Genomic DNA, 13,789 nt, shown 5'->3' with positions numbered 1-13,789 from the left:
ATGTAAACAAACGATCAGGATTTTCTCGTCTGGCAAAGGAAGTAAATTATTCAACATACTCATTAAGACATGGCCAACTGGATGATAAGTCTATGTCTAGTCAGTGCAACACAGTATGAAAACAGTCTACAGTTCTTTGTGGAACTTGAGGTGTGACATTGAGTTTCAAATCACATACCATTAGACAAACAATAGACACACGGAAGCAGCACTATCCGTTTCACACAGACGTGACGTTATTTGATCTGAGGATAGTGTGTTTGATTAGAAGAGGAGGCACCATTATGTTACAGTAGCTTCAGGAACCTCTTTATGAAGATAAACCGGATACCAGACATAGAGTGTTATGGGTACTCTAGTACTTCATTCTACTGTACACCATACTTGTGCTCTCCAGGCTTCATTGGAAAGATCACGCCCCAGATCCTGTTCTACCGACCCTACAGTGACCCCTGGGTCTTCTCCAGGTCCCAGCTCAATCTCTGACGAGGAGACGGAGAGGGAGGCTGAAACAGCTGCTCAAGGCACTCAAGGACAAGTGGAAGGTCGGTGGGAACGGTGCCAAGAATCCTGGAATCAGATTGAGTTGTAATCAGATTGTTGTATCTGTAGACCATATATGTATGCATTATATGTAGGTAGACAGCTGCATTACTGTACTTAAACGACAGGTCACAACGCATTAGTCTAATCTTATAAATGTTATTATTGATTACATTTAATCAATGTTGTCTCACTTTTGGAATCATTGTATTAGGCTATTGTAGTGAATAGTGGCAGGCTAATCAAATCAAATGTTATTTGTCACATGCGCCGAATACAACAGGTGTAGACCATACAGTGAAATGCTTACTTACAAGCCCTTAACCAACAATGCAGTTTTAAGAAAATACAACAACAAAAAAGTAAGAGAAAAGATTAACAAATAATTAAAGAGCAGCAGTAAATAACAATTGCGGGGCTGTATACGGGGGGTACCGGTACAGAGTCAATGTGGAGGCTATATACGGGGGGTGGTACCGGTACAGAGTCAATGTGGAGGCTATATACGGGGGGGGGGGGTGTACCGGTACAGAGTCAATGTGCGTGGGCACCGATATCGAGGTAATTGAGATAATATCTACATGTAGGTAGAGTTATTAAAGTGACTATGCATAGATAATAACAAAGAGTAGCAGCAGCGTAGAGGGGGGGGGGGGGGGGCAATGCAAATAGTCTGGGTAGCCATTTGATTAGATGTTCAGCTTAGGGGTAGAAACTGTTTAGAAGCCTCTTGTACTATGGAATTATATGTATCCAAGAGTTCATCCAAGCCACAAGTATACATGTGATTGTGACATGGGCAATTCCACAGTAACAAAATTGAGCTGACTCAAGATGTTTCACTTAAAATGTGTCAAACAAAAAAAACGTTTGATGTCAATGTTCAGCAAACCATACAACTCTATGCACAAGGACTACATCTAAAAGGTGCAGCCGTTTTTATCTCAATATCAAATATATCTGGGTGACAGTTAAGTACCTTAATGTCATTGTTATCAATTAAAAGTGTCAAAAAGACACAAAAATAGCTCCCTAGCAAAGAGCCATTTCTAAAGCAAGAACTTAGCTAGGAGTGGTCTGAGTGGGAGGAAAAAACTGAAAACTAGCTGTTATTGGCAGAAAGGTTTGGAACTCTCCAAACCTTTCTTCGCCAGGCAGGCCAACACTCCATCCGACCAAAAAAGGCTGACATTTCAGGCCGTCTTTTCAAAACGGCATTATTATCGTTTTCAGTTTCACAGTATTATTCCAACCTCATAGTGTGGAGATAATATGTAAAAAACAGAAGAAAAAAAACACATTTTTGACTGCACTGGGCCTTTAACAATTTATACAAACGTTAAACAAAAATGCATTTACTAGAAGAACTGTGCAGATGCAACGTTTGGCAACAGACTTTTTTTGTCAAATCTCCCTCAGTTTTTATGTGACCACCATCTCTGAATTAACATTCAAAGATGTCTGCAGAAAGAATGGGGTGTCAGCTGTGACATGATACTTTGAGTTAGAAAAATATATATTTCATTTATTAAACTACAGTAACTACAGTGGATTTACACCTAATTGCGGTACCAGAATGGCATCATGGGACCCTGATCTGTACTGCATAAACATGCATAAATATGGATCTCAATGTCATTCTCTTCATGGTGATGTATCCTAAATAGTCACACAAAGGTAGAAAAATGTAATATCCTCCTTTGCACATTTGAGTATTCTACACACGGGCTATTATTTTAATGCTTTGAGATTTATGTTATGAAAAACGCTATAGAAGTTTAATACATTATTATTATTATTAATGAGCTCGGCCACCAAACAAGATAAAATTTGGTCGGACCAGACCAAATTTAAAACAATCATAGACGTCTATGTTTCACAAGTTTGGACATCAAAGTACAGCACAATAGAGTTCAGTACAGTACAGCCCAGCACAGAACAATCGAGTAGAGTTCACTACAGTACAGTATTATTTTCCATTAGCGCCGGCTGTTGGCAAATTATCCGGTTGCAGACTCGTTTTCAGACAGCTACAATTTCCTCTACATATGAATGAGGCTAAAGTTTCAATTCGCCAGTCCGTCGAGCTCTCTCTCGCTAGAATGAATGATATGCATATTCGAGCGATCTATTGATAGGATAGGCGCCTGTCAGTTACAAAGCAAGCGATGACAGGAAAACGCAGCAGCGGAAGAGACGAAACCTCTGTTTTACTCACGCCGAAATCTGTCCAAAATGATCCCAATGCGTTTCTATCGTTTCATTGTGGACCTAAACTTGTCACCTTGCCTTCCCGACCTTGGGGCAACAGCTAAAATTGTTCGGGCGGAGACATGAGCATCTCGTCATTATATACAGTTCTCTGGTTATGTTCAAATGTATTTACACAGAGGAGGGAGAGAGAGCACGATGCTCGTGAATGTAATGTGAGTGGTAACGATGAGTCGAAATACACGATTTCGCCTAATTATTGTTTTCTGACGCATTCATTTATTTTCTTTCCGTGCGGAGTCGTGGAGCATGTTAGGCTATTTACTGTGCGTTGATTGACAACTGAACAACACGTGTTGACTAGTTTATAAAAAGGTGTCTGAACTGATTGAATAAAGTCGACATCCTATATCCCTTTGCCATTTATAAATCATGCAACGGGGGTATACACTGAGCAGTGGCGATTTTAGCATGCGAATCATCGTGAGGCAAAAAAATAAAATAAAAAATGCATGCCAGCAATGCCATTACACAACATTAAACAATACATTGATTGCACTATAACGGTGACAAACGGTGCCCACAAACTGTTAAGGTCTACACAAAGCTGTCCCAATAGCAGAAACCCAACAGCAATCCCAACACCTTACCACTGGCTATCACCGGAGCCTTGTCTGGCAGCCAAATAGTTAATTCAGCCTCATTTAATGCCTTTAAAAAAACATAGCTGATATGACTGACTTGCTTTAACAAATGTGGTTTCTACTGACAGCAGATAAGAGGCAATCCATAATTTCAATTAAGACATTAATGAGCGAGCTAGGATGGAAGTAGTCAATATAACTATTTGTTCAGCACTTTTGAAATGTTCAGTGGCAGAATTCAGAACAGTATTCTCCCTGTACACCAAGTCAGAATTGTACGATAAATAAAGGGGTCATATAAGCAGACAATGAAAGCTCTTACAATATTTGATGATTACATTTATCTAAAAGGCTATAGGCTACATGTGGACCACCAAGTCAGAACAGTAGGTGAAATTAAGAGCTGAAAAGTGACCCAATTATTAGGGTGAGGCACATGGGCTACTAACAGCTTACTACACACCATGCACTTAGTATTACTTTCTTAGGTACAGTATACTGTACATATCTCCGTGGCATATGACATCATTTATGCAGCAGCATACAATACATTTTTGGACTCACCTTGTTGTGCTGTGCTCACTTGAACAGGAAGGTGGCGTGGCAGTCCTTCGTGGGCAAATTTTGTCATCAAAGTCTAGCATTTTCTGGAGTTATGGTGCTTTCATGACAACTGGGAACTCTGGAAAAACAACTAGGTTGAATCATGACGTCAGTGAGTTGGATGACTGTTCAAAACATATTCTCCCAGACGGGAGCCCATTTTTTTCCCTCAAGTTCCCAGTTGTCTTGAACTCACTGACGTCAGATTTCCCAGTTCTGAGTTTCAAGTTGTTTTAAGCGTGGCAGAAGTCCTGCTGGATTGACAGCATGGGCAAAGTTGAATACTTATAATTTTAAGCTTGGAAAAGAGACCCTTAAACCCAGACTTGGGACCACACACCCACTCCACTGAACAGTAATGTAAAATGCTTAATAAATGCGACCATATTAGTCCAGTAGCAGGGATATGGACGACCGGTAGGCACGCTATCAGGACTTGCCAGAGAGGGGAAGAAGGTACACTACCGTTCAAAAGTTTGGGGTCACTTAGAAATGTCCTTGTTTTTGAAAGAAAAGCACACTTTTTGTCTATTAATTTAAAATCAGATTGATCAGAAATACAGTGTAGACATTGTTAATGTTGAAAAGACTATTATAGCTGGAAACAGCAGATTATTTTTATGGAATATCTACGTAGGTGTACAGATGCCCATTATCAACAATCATCACACCTGTATTCCAATGGCATGTTGTGTTAGCTAATCCAAGTTTATAATTTTAATAGGATAATTGATCATTAGAAAACCCTTTTGCAATTATGTTAGCACAGCTGAAAACTGTTGTGCTGATTTTAAAGAAGCAATACAACTGGCCATCTTTAGACTAGTTGAGTATCTGGAGCATCAGCATCTGTGGGTTTGATTACAGGCTCAAAATGTACAGAAACAAAGAACTTTCTTCTGAAACTCATCAGTTTATTCTTGTTCTGAGAAATGAAGGCTATTCCATGCAGGAAATTGTTTAAAAAAACTGAAGATCTTGTACAACGCTGTGTACTACTCAATTCACAAAACAGCGCGAACTGGCTCCAACCAGAATAGAAAGAGGAGTGGGAGGCCTGAGCAAGAGGACAAGTACATTAGAGTGTCTAGTTTGAGCAACAGACACCTTACAAGTCCTCAACTGGCAGCTTCATTAAATAGTACCCGCAAAACAAAACACTGGTCTCAACGTCAACAGTGAAGAGGTGACTTCTAGGCAGAGTTGCAAAGAAAAAGCCATATCTCAGACTGGCCAATAAAAAGAAAAGAATAAGATGGGCAAAAGAACACAGACTCTGGACAGAGTCGCCTCTTTACTGTTGACGTTGAGACTAGTGTTTTGCGGGTACTATTTAATGAAGCTGGCAGTTGCTAATGATTTACAGGCCTCCCTGAGTTTTAATTCAGCATGAGAATCTTCTTCTTTTTTTACTGCTTAAGATGGGGTTTGACGTGGTAGCAGACAATGTTTCATCGCCATTTTGTATTTTGTTTGTGAAGAATTTCGTACCAGAACCCTTCTCACTGCAAGGTACCAGGGCATGCTTTTGGTTTGCTGATTGGTTTGGGGTGTGAACTGTCTGCACTCTGCAGATGGTTGTTTTATGGACTTTCATGGTTTACAGTGTTTGTATGTTTGCTATCCTGAACCTCTTGAATCAATTGCTTGGATGTTTATTTACATGTTTATATGTAGATTCTGTGTTTCCTTGGCCATCTAGTTAATCTTAAAGTGATCGTTCAAATCCACTGTTTAGGCTGGGCATAGCAATTGCACCAGTTCCTTCCCATAGTATAACAGGGAAACACTAGCTAAATAATAAGCTGTGCTGCTTATTGTTTTGTCAGATGTGAAATAATAAGAGAAAGGTCACGTCAATGGCTTTTCCAGATGTTAGTTTATGTTCGTTAAGCAGTTAATTTTCCATCACTTGGCTAACGTTTCATCTTGTTATATTTATTGATTGACTAGTGCGCTGAACCATACGGTATCAGATATGTCCATCCACGGCGGCATGTCCTCGGTGCACTGCTCACTGGACCGGGAGGCTACCAGCTGATCCGAGGCCTGCTGGACAACAACCTGGGAGAGCCAATCGAGGAGTTAATTTGCGCATACAACCTACAGGACCCCAGTAACTATGTGAGTAAACACACACTCTACACTGTGGCCGACTGTCAATGAAAGACTATTAATTGACTAACAATGTTGAGAGGGATTCTTCCGAGTGACACCATGTGTTCCCAGACAGTGTTGAGTGGTGACGTGTACACCAGCCTGTCCATCCTGGCGGATATGATGAACGTCAGTCTGGAGTTGCTGGACAACCCCAAGGCCACTGGGCAGAAACCATGCTCACTAGCCAGGTTGGTATTAACACCTCATTTTGACCACAGAGATATCAAGTGTTTGCTCTGTAGTTACTTTAGCAAATTACCAGGGTTGGGGACAAATCCTATTTATATTCAGTCAATTCAGGAAGTAAATGGACAGTCCCAATTGCAACGTTCCTCACTGAAGCGCTCTTCTCCTTCTCTGCAGGTTTGATTTCATAAAGTCCAAGCTGCGGTTTGAGAGTTTCTCTTAACGGTTCCAAGTCTGTGAATCTGGTGTCTCACTCCATCTTGGCATATGACACCCGTTACACCTGGCCTGGCATGGATGCGGGCAGCAGTGCCAGGGGCAAGCACAATGTTTTCGACTGCATCCTGCAGCCAAGACAGGTGTCAATCGGGCCACCCTCCAGCTGGAGCTGCATTACAGGTATGTGACATGTCTGCAGATAACATTTCTCTGTGGTAACATGTATAAAGAAAATAACAGCAGTCTAAGCATAGAGCCTCGGGAAACGCCAAATTCAAAATCTGTACCTGTATTGACAAATGGGTCTTTCTATAAATTAGGGTACCCGTGAGGATTTCCTATACTGGACAACTTGTTACAATTATTGAAAGTCATTGATAGTAATCTGCCACTTTTTTCATTTCATTATATTAAGATCTAAGGGGGAACGTAGCGATATTCAATACAATTCAAGAGTTGATTTAAAACTGTTTAACCGTTTCTCATGGTTGGTCCACAATCGTGGTCCAATCGTAGTCCACAATCGTGTGACATAAAAACATACATTTTCTGTCCTTGCATGTATGGCAGTGTAAGTTGTCATTATGTCATATACAGATGAAGTCAGAAGTTTACATACACATTAGCCAAATACATTTAAACTCTTTCACAATTCCTGACATTTAATCCTAGTAAAAATTCACTGTTTTAGACCTGTTAGGATCACCACTTTTATTTTAAGAATGTGAAATTTTAGAATAATAGTAGAGATGAATGATTTATTTCAGTTTTTATTTATTTCATCACATTCCCAGTGGGTCAGATGTTTACATACACTCCATTAGTATTTGGTAGCATTGCCTTTAAATTGTTTAACTTGGGTCAAACTTTTCGGGTAGAAGCTTCCACAAGCTTCCCACAATAAGTTGGGTGAATTTTGGCTCATTCCTCCTGACAGAGCTGGTGTAACTGAGTCAGGTTTGTAGGCCTCCATGCTTGCACATGCTTCAGTTCTGCCCACAACTTTTCTATGGGATTGAGGTCAGGGCTTTGTGATGGCCACTCCAATACCTTGACTATGTTGTCCTTAAGCCATTTTGCCACAACTTTGGAAGTATGCTTGGGGTCATTGGAAGACCCATTTGCGACCAAGCTTTAACTTCCTGACTGATGTCTTGAGATGTTGCTTCAATATATCCACATCATTTTCTTTCCCCTGTCACGCCCTGACCTTAGAGATCCTTTTTATGTCTCTATTTTGGTTTGGTCAGGGTGTGAGTTGGGGTGGGCATTCTGTTTTGTGTTCTCAATCAGGGACAGCTGTCTATCGTTGACTCTGATTGGGAACCATACTTAGGTGCCCTTTTTCCCAATTGTGTTTGTGGGAGGTTGACTTTGTTTAGGGTACTTAGCCTTTGAGCTTCACGGTTTGGTAGTGTTTATTGTTTTTTTGTTTGATCATGTACGCTCACCACACTGCACCTTGGTCCTCTCCTTTCATCAACCGTGACATCCTCATGAAGCCATCTGTTTTGTGAAGTGCACCAGTCCCTCCTGCAGCAAAGCACCCCCACAACATGATGCTGCCACCTCTGTGCTTCACGGTTGGGAGGATGTTCTTCGGCTTGCAAGCCTCCCCCTTTTTCCTCCAAACATAACGATGGTCATTATGGCCAAACAGTTATATTTTTGTTTCATCAGACCAGGGGACATTTCTCCAAAAAGTATGGTCTTTGTCCCCATGCGCAGTTGCAACCGTAGTCTGGCTTTTTTATGGCGGTTTTGGAGCAGTGGATTCTTGCTTGCTGAGCGGTCTGTCAGGTTATTACGATACAGGATTAGTTTTACTGTGGATATACATTCTTTTGTACCTGTTTCCTCCAGCATCTTCACAAGGTCCTTTGCTGTTGTTCTGGGATTGATTTGCACTTTTCGAACCAAGGTACGTTCATCTCTAGCAGACAGAACGCGTCTCCTTCCTGAGGGGTATGATGGCTGCGTGGTCCCGAGGTGTTTATACTTGAATACTATTGTTCGTACAGATGAACGTGGTACCTTCAGGCATTTGGAAATTGCTCCCAAGGATGAACCAGACTTGTGGAGGTCTGCAATTTTTTTTTCTGTGGTCTTGGCTGATTTCCTTTTGATTTTAGTGTAGTGTAACTACGTAACATTTCGAGTCTCCTTATGTTGCGTGGTGAAAACAGGTTTCACGGGCACACAAATCCCCCAAAATGTATGCCAGGGCACAAATAATAATAATAATCAATAATTTTACATATACAACTTCATCTGTTCATTTTAAAATTGTGAATAACTCAACACACGTTAATGAGAAGGGTGTTTGAAAGGATGTAATAACTCTGCAATGTTGGGTTGTATTGGAGAGAGTCTCAGTCTTAAATCATTTTCCACACACAGTCTGTGTGTGGTTGCAAAGGGCATCAGTGTCTTAACAGCGCGATTTGCCAATGCAGGATACTCTGAGCACAGCCCAATCCAGAAGTCTGTTTCGACACATTTTGCCCCATTTCATGCCTACTGAACATCACAGGAAGGCCAAAAAGATCATCAAGGACAACAACCAACCCGAGCCACTGCCTGTTCATCCCGCCATCATCCAGAAGGCGAGGTCAGTACAGGTGCATCAAACCTGGGGACCGAGAGACTGAAAAACAGCTTATATCTCAAGGCCATCAGACTGGTAAACAGCCATCACTAGCACAGAGTGTCACGATCGTCATAAGGAGCGGACCAAAATGCAGCGTGGTATGTGTTCATGATGATTTTTTTATTAAAGAAAGCACTGAACACTGAATACAAACTATACAAAACAATAAATGAATAACGACCGTGACGCTATAATGAGAACTGTGCTGACACAAGCAACTAACATAGACAATCACCCACAAACAAACAGTGAAACCCAGGCTACCTAAGTATGATTCTCAATCAGAGACAACTAATGACACCTGCCTCTGATTGAGAACCGTACTAGGCCGAAAACATAGAAATCCCCAAAATCATAGAAAAACTAACATAGACTGCCCACCCCAACTCATGCCCTGACCATCCTAAATCATGACAAAACAAAGGAAATAAAGGTCAGAACGTGGCACAGAGAGGCGGCTGCCATCATACAGACTGAAATATCTGGCCACTTAAATTAATGGACTTAATAAAGGTATCACTAGTCACCTTAAATAACGGCACTGTAATAATGTTTACATATCCTACATTACTCATCTCATGTGAATATACTGTTCTACACCATCTACTGCATCTTGCCAATGCCTATCATTGGTCACTTGAAATAACGGAACTTTAATAATGTCGACATATCCTACATTACTCATCTCATATATATATACTGTATTCTATACCATCTACTGCATCTTGCCTATGCTGCACGGCCATCACTCATCCATATAGTTATATGAACATATTCTTATTCATCCCTTTACATTTGTGTGTGTGCGTGTATAAGGTAGTTGTTGTGAATTTGTTAGATTACTTGTTAGATATTACTGCATTGTCGGAACTAGAAGCACAAGCATTTCTATACACTCGCATTAACATCTGCTCACCATGTGTATGTGACCAATAAAATTGGATTTTGATTTGAAAACTATTTTGCGATTAGAACACTTTGTAACCACTCAATTTATGTAAAACATCAATGGGTCTCTGTTGCCCTCACAGATCCAGTTCCCTGCTTTGGACATATGGCTTTCTTACAACAACGTTCAGCTCTTCCTGTCTATTGCCAAATCCATCCCCACCACCGGCTCTCCCCGGGCCCAGCGACACTGCCCATGGCACCCTGGTAGTATGATCCACGGCCAGCCCCGACCCCTCCACCTATGAGAAAGACACCTTCAGGCAGAGGTCCTGCCAGGTATATCACCTCAGATGCCTACAGGGGTGTCGTAAAGTTATATGGTGAATAGTGTCCCATGATGCCCCCCCCCCCCCCCCACACACACACACACATACTTTTAAAAAAAGTACAACAAATTGGCTTTTCCTACTAGCACTGACTTTGCTGTTAACTACACTGAGCAAATATAAACACAACATGTAACGTGTTGGTCCCATGTTTCATGAACTGAAATAAAAGTTACTAGAAATTGTCCATATACACAAAAAGCTTATTTCTATCGAATTGTGTACACAAATTTGTTTACATCCCTGTTAGTGAGCATTTATCCTTTGCCAAGATAATCTATCCACTTGGGAGGTGTAGCATATCAAAAAGCTGATTTAAAGAGCATGATCATTACACAGGTGCACCTTGTATTGGGGACAATAAAAGGCCACTCTAAAAGGTGCAGTTTGGTCATACAACATTATTCCACAGATGTTTCAAGTTTTGAGGGAGAGTAAAATTGGCATGCTGACAGCAGGAATCTCCACCAGAGCTGTTGCCAGGGAATTGAATGTTCATTTCTCTACCATAATCCGTCTCCAATGTTGTTTAAGAGAATTTGGCAGTACGTCCACCGACCTCACAACCGTAGACTCCGTGTATGATGATGTCGTGTGGGCGAGCGGTTTGCTGAGATCAACATTGTGAACAGAGTGCCCCATGGGGGCAGTGGGGTTATGGTATGGCATTTTATCGATGGCAATTTGAATGCACAGAGATACCGTGACGAGATCCTGAGGCCCATTGTCATGCCATTCATCGGCCGCCATCACCTCAGGTTTCAGCATGATAATGCCACAGGCCACAGTCAACAGCCTGATTAACTCTATGCGAAGGAGATGTGTCGCACTGCATGTGGCAAATGGTGGTTACACCAGATACTGACTGGTTTTCTGATCCACGCCCCTACAGGTAAGTGACCAACAGGTGCTTATCTGTATTCCCAGTCATGTGAAATCCATAGATTAGGACCTAATGAATTTATTTCAATTGACTGATTTCCTTATATGAACTTATATGACATTTTTTATATGACATTTTTGTTCAATATACTTTAATGAGGGAAAATGTACTTGCTACGACTATATTGTCTCACCTAGCTATCCTAAGATGAATGCAGTAATTGTAAGTCGCTCTAGATAAGAGCATCTGCTGTAGCTATTATGCAAAAATATTAATGTTAGCATTTCTATTTTTTTTACCACTACCTCCCTAGAAGCCTCTTTCTGTTTTTGTTCCTCGCCACATCCTGACCCATGAGTGTTCAAATAACACTGTTATAACTCAACAAGCAGATATACATCACAGCTTGTTACCATAACCCTGGTATGATGCGATATGTTTTGTCCTCAGAGGGTCAGCTGACTCGGTTACAGGATCTAGGCTTCAGGAAGCAGGACTGCAAACGAGCCCTGATCCACTGCAACGGTGAGGAGGCTCTAGCTACCATCCTCTAACAATCTCCTCTCAGTAGGAATCAACGTGTATCTGCTTCTGTTATATCCCACTGGCCGAGTTCACCTTCTCGTGTCAGTTTGAGTTCCTTGCCCTTTATATATGCGGAAGGAACTCACCTTTTCATGTCATTTTCAGTCTGTATTTTTGGAGTTTGGATGAAAGCAACAGACAATCTGAAAACTCTTGTCTGTTTTTATAGCTACATTCAAATACCATATTGTGTAATATAATACTGTAGTATTAGTACTATAACAACAACTATATAATATCTTCTGAGACCTCGTTCTCCGTTGAACTCCAATGGCAGGGCTCTATGTGCTGCAGCGGATCGGCTCGACCCATGAGGGCAACAACAGCTTCACTTTGTCAGGGGGACTACGACCACAGAGAACTGTCAGGTGAGCATGCTGGTGATGAACACCAGGGGGCAGTCAGTCACAACATTTTGCTTTAACCCACGAGAGATCGTGTAACGATCTTAACCACTGTTCCGTTGTGTGTGTGTGTCCATATCTCTGTTTGTGTCCGTTTTCATTTGCGTCTTTGTGTGTGTCAGGTTGGGGGCCCTTCATCGAGCCCTGGCCCTATTTCAGTCTGCCTCCAGCCATCGCACCTCAAGATGGGCATCCACGCCAAGCAGACTGGACGTCAACATCACCTCTGTCCTTTTGGGTATGACCTGCACTGCCCACTATTTGGACACAGCGGATGCTTCTGACACGGCAGCCTATTCCCTATGTCGTGCACTTCTCTTGACCCCTTGGTCAAAAGTAGTGCACTATGTCGTGAATAGGGTGCCATTTTGGGCACACCAGTGTCTTTGCCTTCTTCACACCTTGTTTAACTACAGTGGGTTAGTCCCGGATATATGTAAGCGATGTATGTGTGATCTGTAGAGGTGGACTTTGAATGGATTTGAGCACAGATCAACCATTATATTGACCAGATATTCTAGTGGCCGCTCTAATAATTAAAATAAATATCTTACAAGATGGAAGGCAGTTAGGTTGAGGCAAGATCAGGTGGTATCATTCTAGCCAATGAGAGGGCAGATATGTGTGTGAACAGCTGGCACAACAGTTTTGTCTAGTTACCACAGCTACAAAGTCAAATTGGTTATATCCTAAAAATGAATTAACAATAAAATGAGCTTTTTAGTTGTAATTTAAGGTTAGTCATAAGATTAGCAGTGTGGTTGAAGTTAAAATTGCAATCACATTTTAAGAAGACTAATTGTAGAAATAGTTAGGGTTTATGACTTTGGCTGTGGTAACTACTGACGACCAGTCACAACTCCGATATAAATAGTTTTTTTTCTCAAAGTTGTCGGTATGTCACATGGCCTACTTATATCACTGGTGACAACCTACTCATTACGTAACTTTTATTAGATCAAATAAGCCACAAATAGCAAATAAGTCACTATCATTTTTTGTTAGCCAAAGTCGACACTCATTGACCTCCATGTAAAAACTCCTTGCTCACCAAAAAAACTAAAAAGTTCCACTTGCTGGAGAAGATTTTGGCCCAGTCATGGCTCTCACTTGGCTTCTTCCGCTCTGATTTGAGTTTCCTTCCTTGCTACTGCCCTCTTCTGGCTACACTGAGCAGTACAGCCTCGCCAAGAGCATCTTGGCTGTCTGACGACTGCAAGAAAGAGGAGCAGCCTCCCCAACCCTCAGCAGCCCTATCCTGGATGCCCCCCCCCCTTAGATCCAGGTATTTTGCTTGGTAGTATGACCACATAATATAAAATAAAACACCCTTGTCATGGTTGTTATTAAAAAATGTTATTTTAGTACACCCTGACCTTTGCCCTCTCTTCTGACCCCAAGCACGCCTCTCCTCTCTGTGGTAA

This window comes from Oncorhynchus gorbuscha, linkage group LG03, assembly GCF_021184085.1.
Source record: "Oncorhynchus gorbuscha isolate QuinsamMale2020 ecotype Even-year linkage group LG03, OgorEven_v1.0, whole genome shotgun sequence".
Taxonomy (NCBI): domain Eukaryota; kingdom Metazoa; phylum Chordata; class Actinopteri; order Salmoniformes; family Salmonidae; genus Oncorhynchus; species Oncorhynchus gorbuscha.
This window is presented reverse-complemented; position numbering follows the sequence as displayed.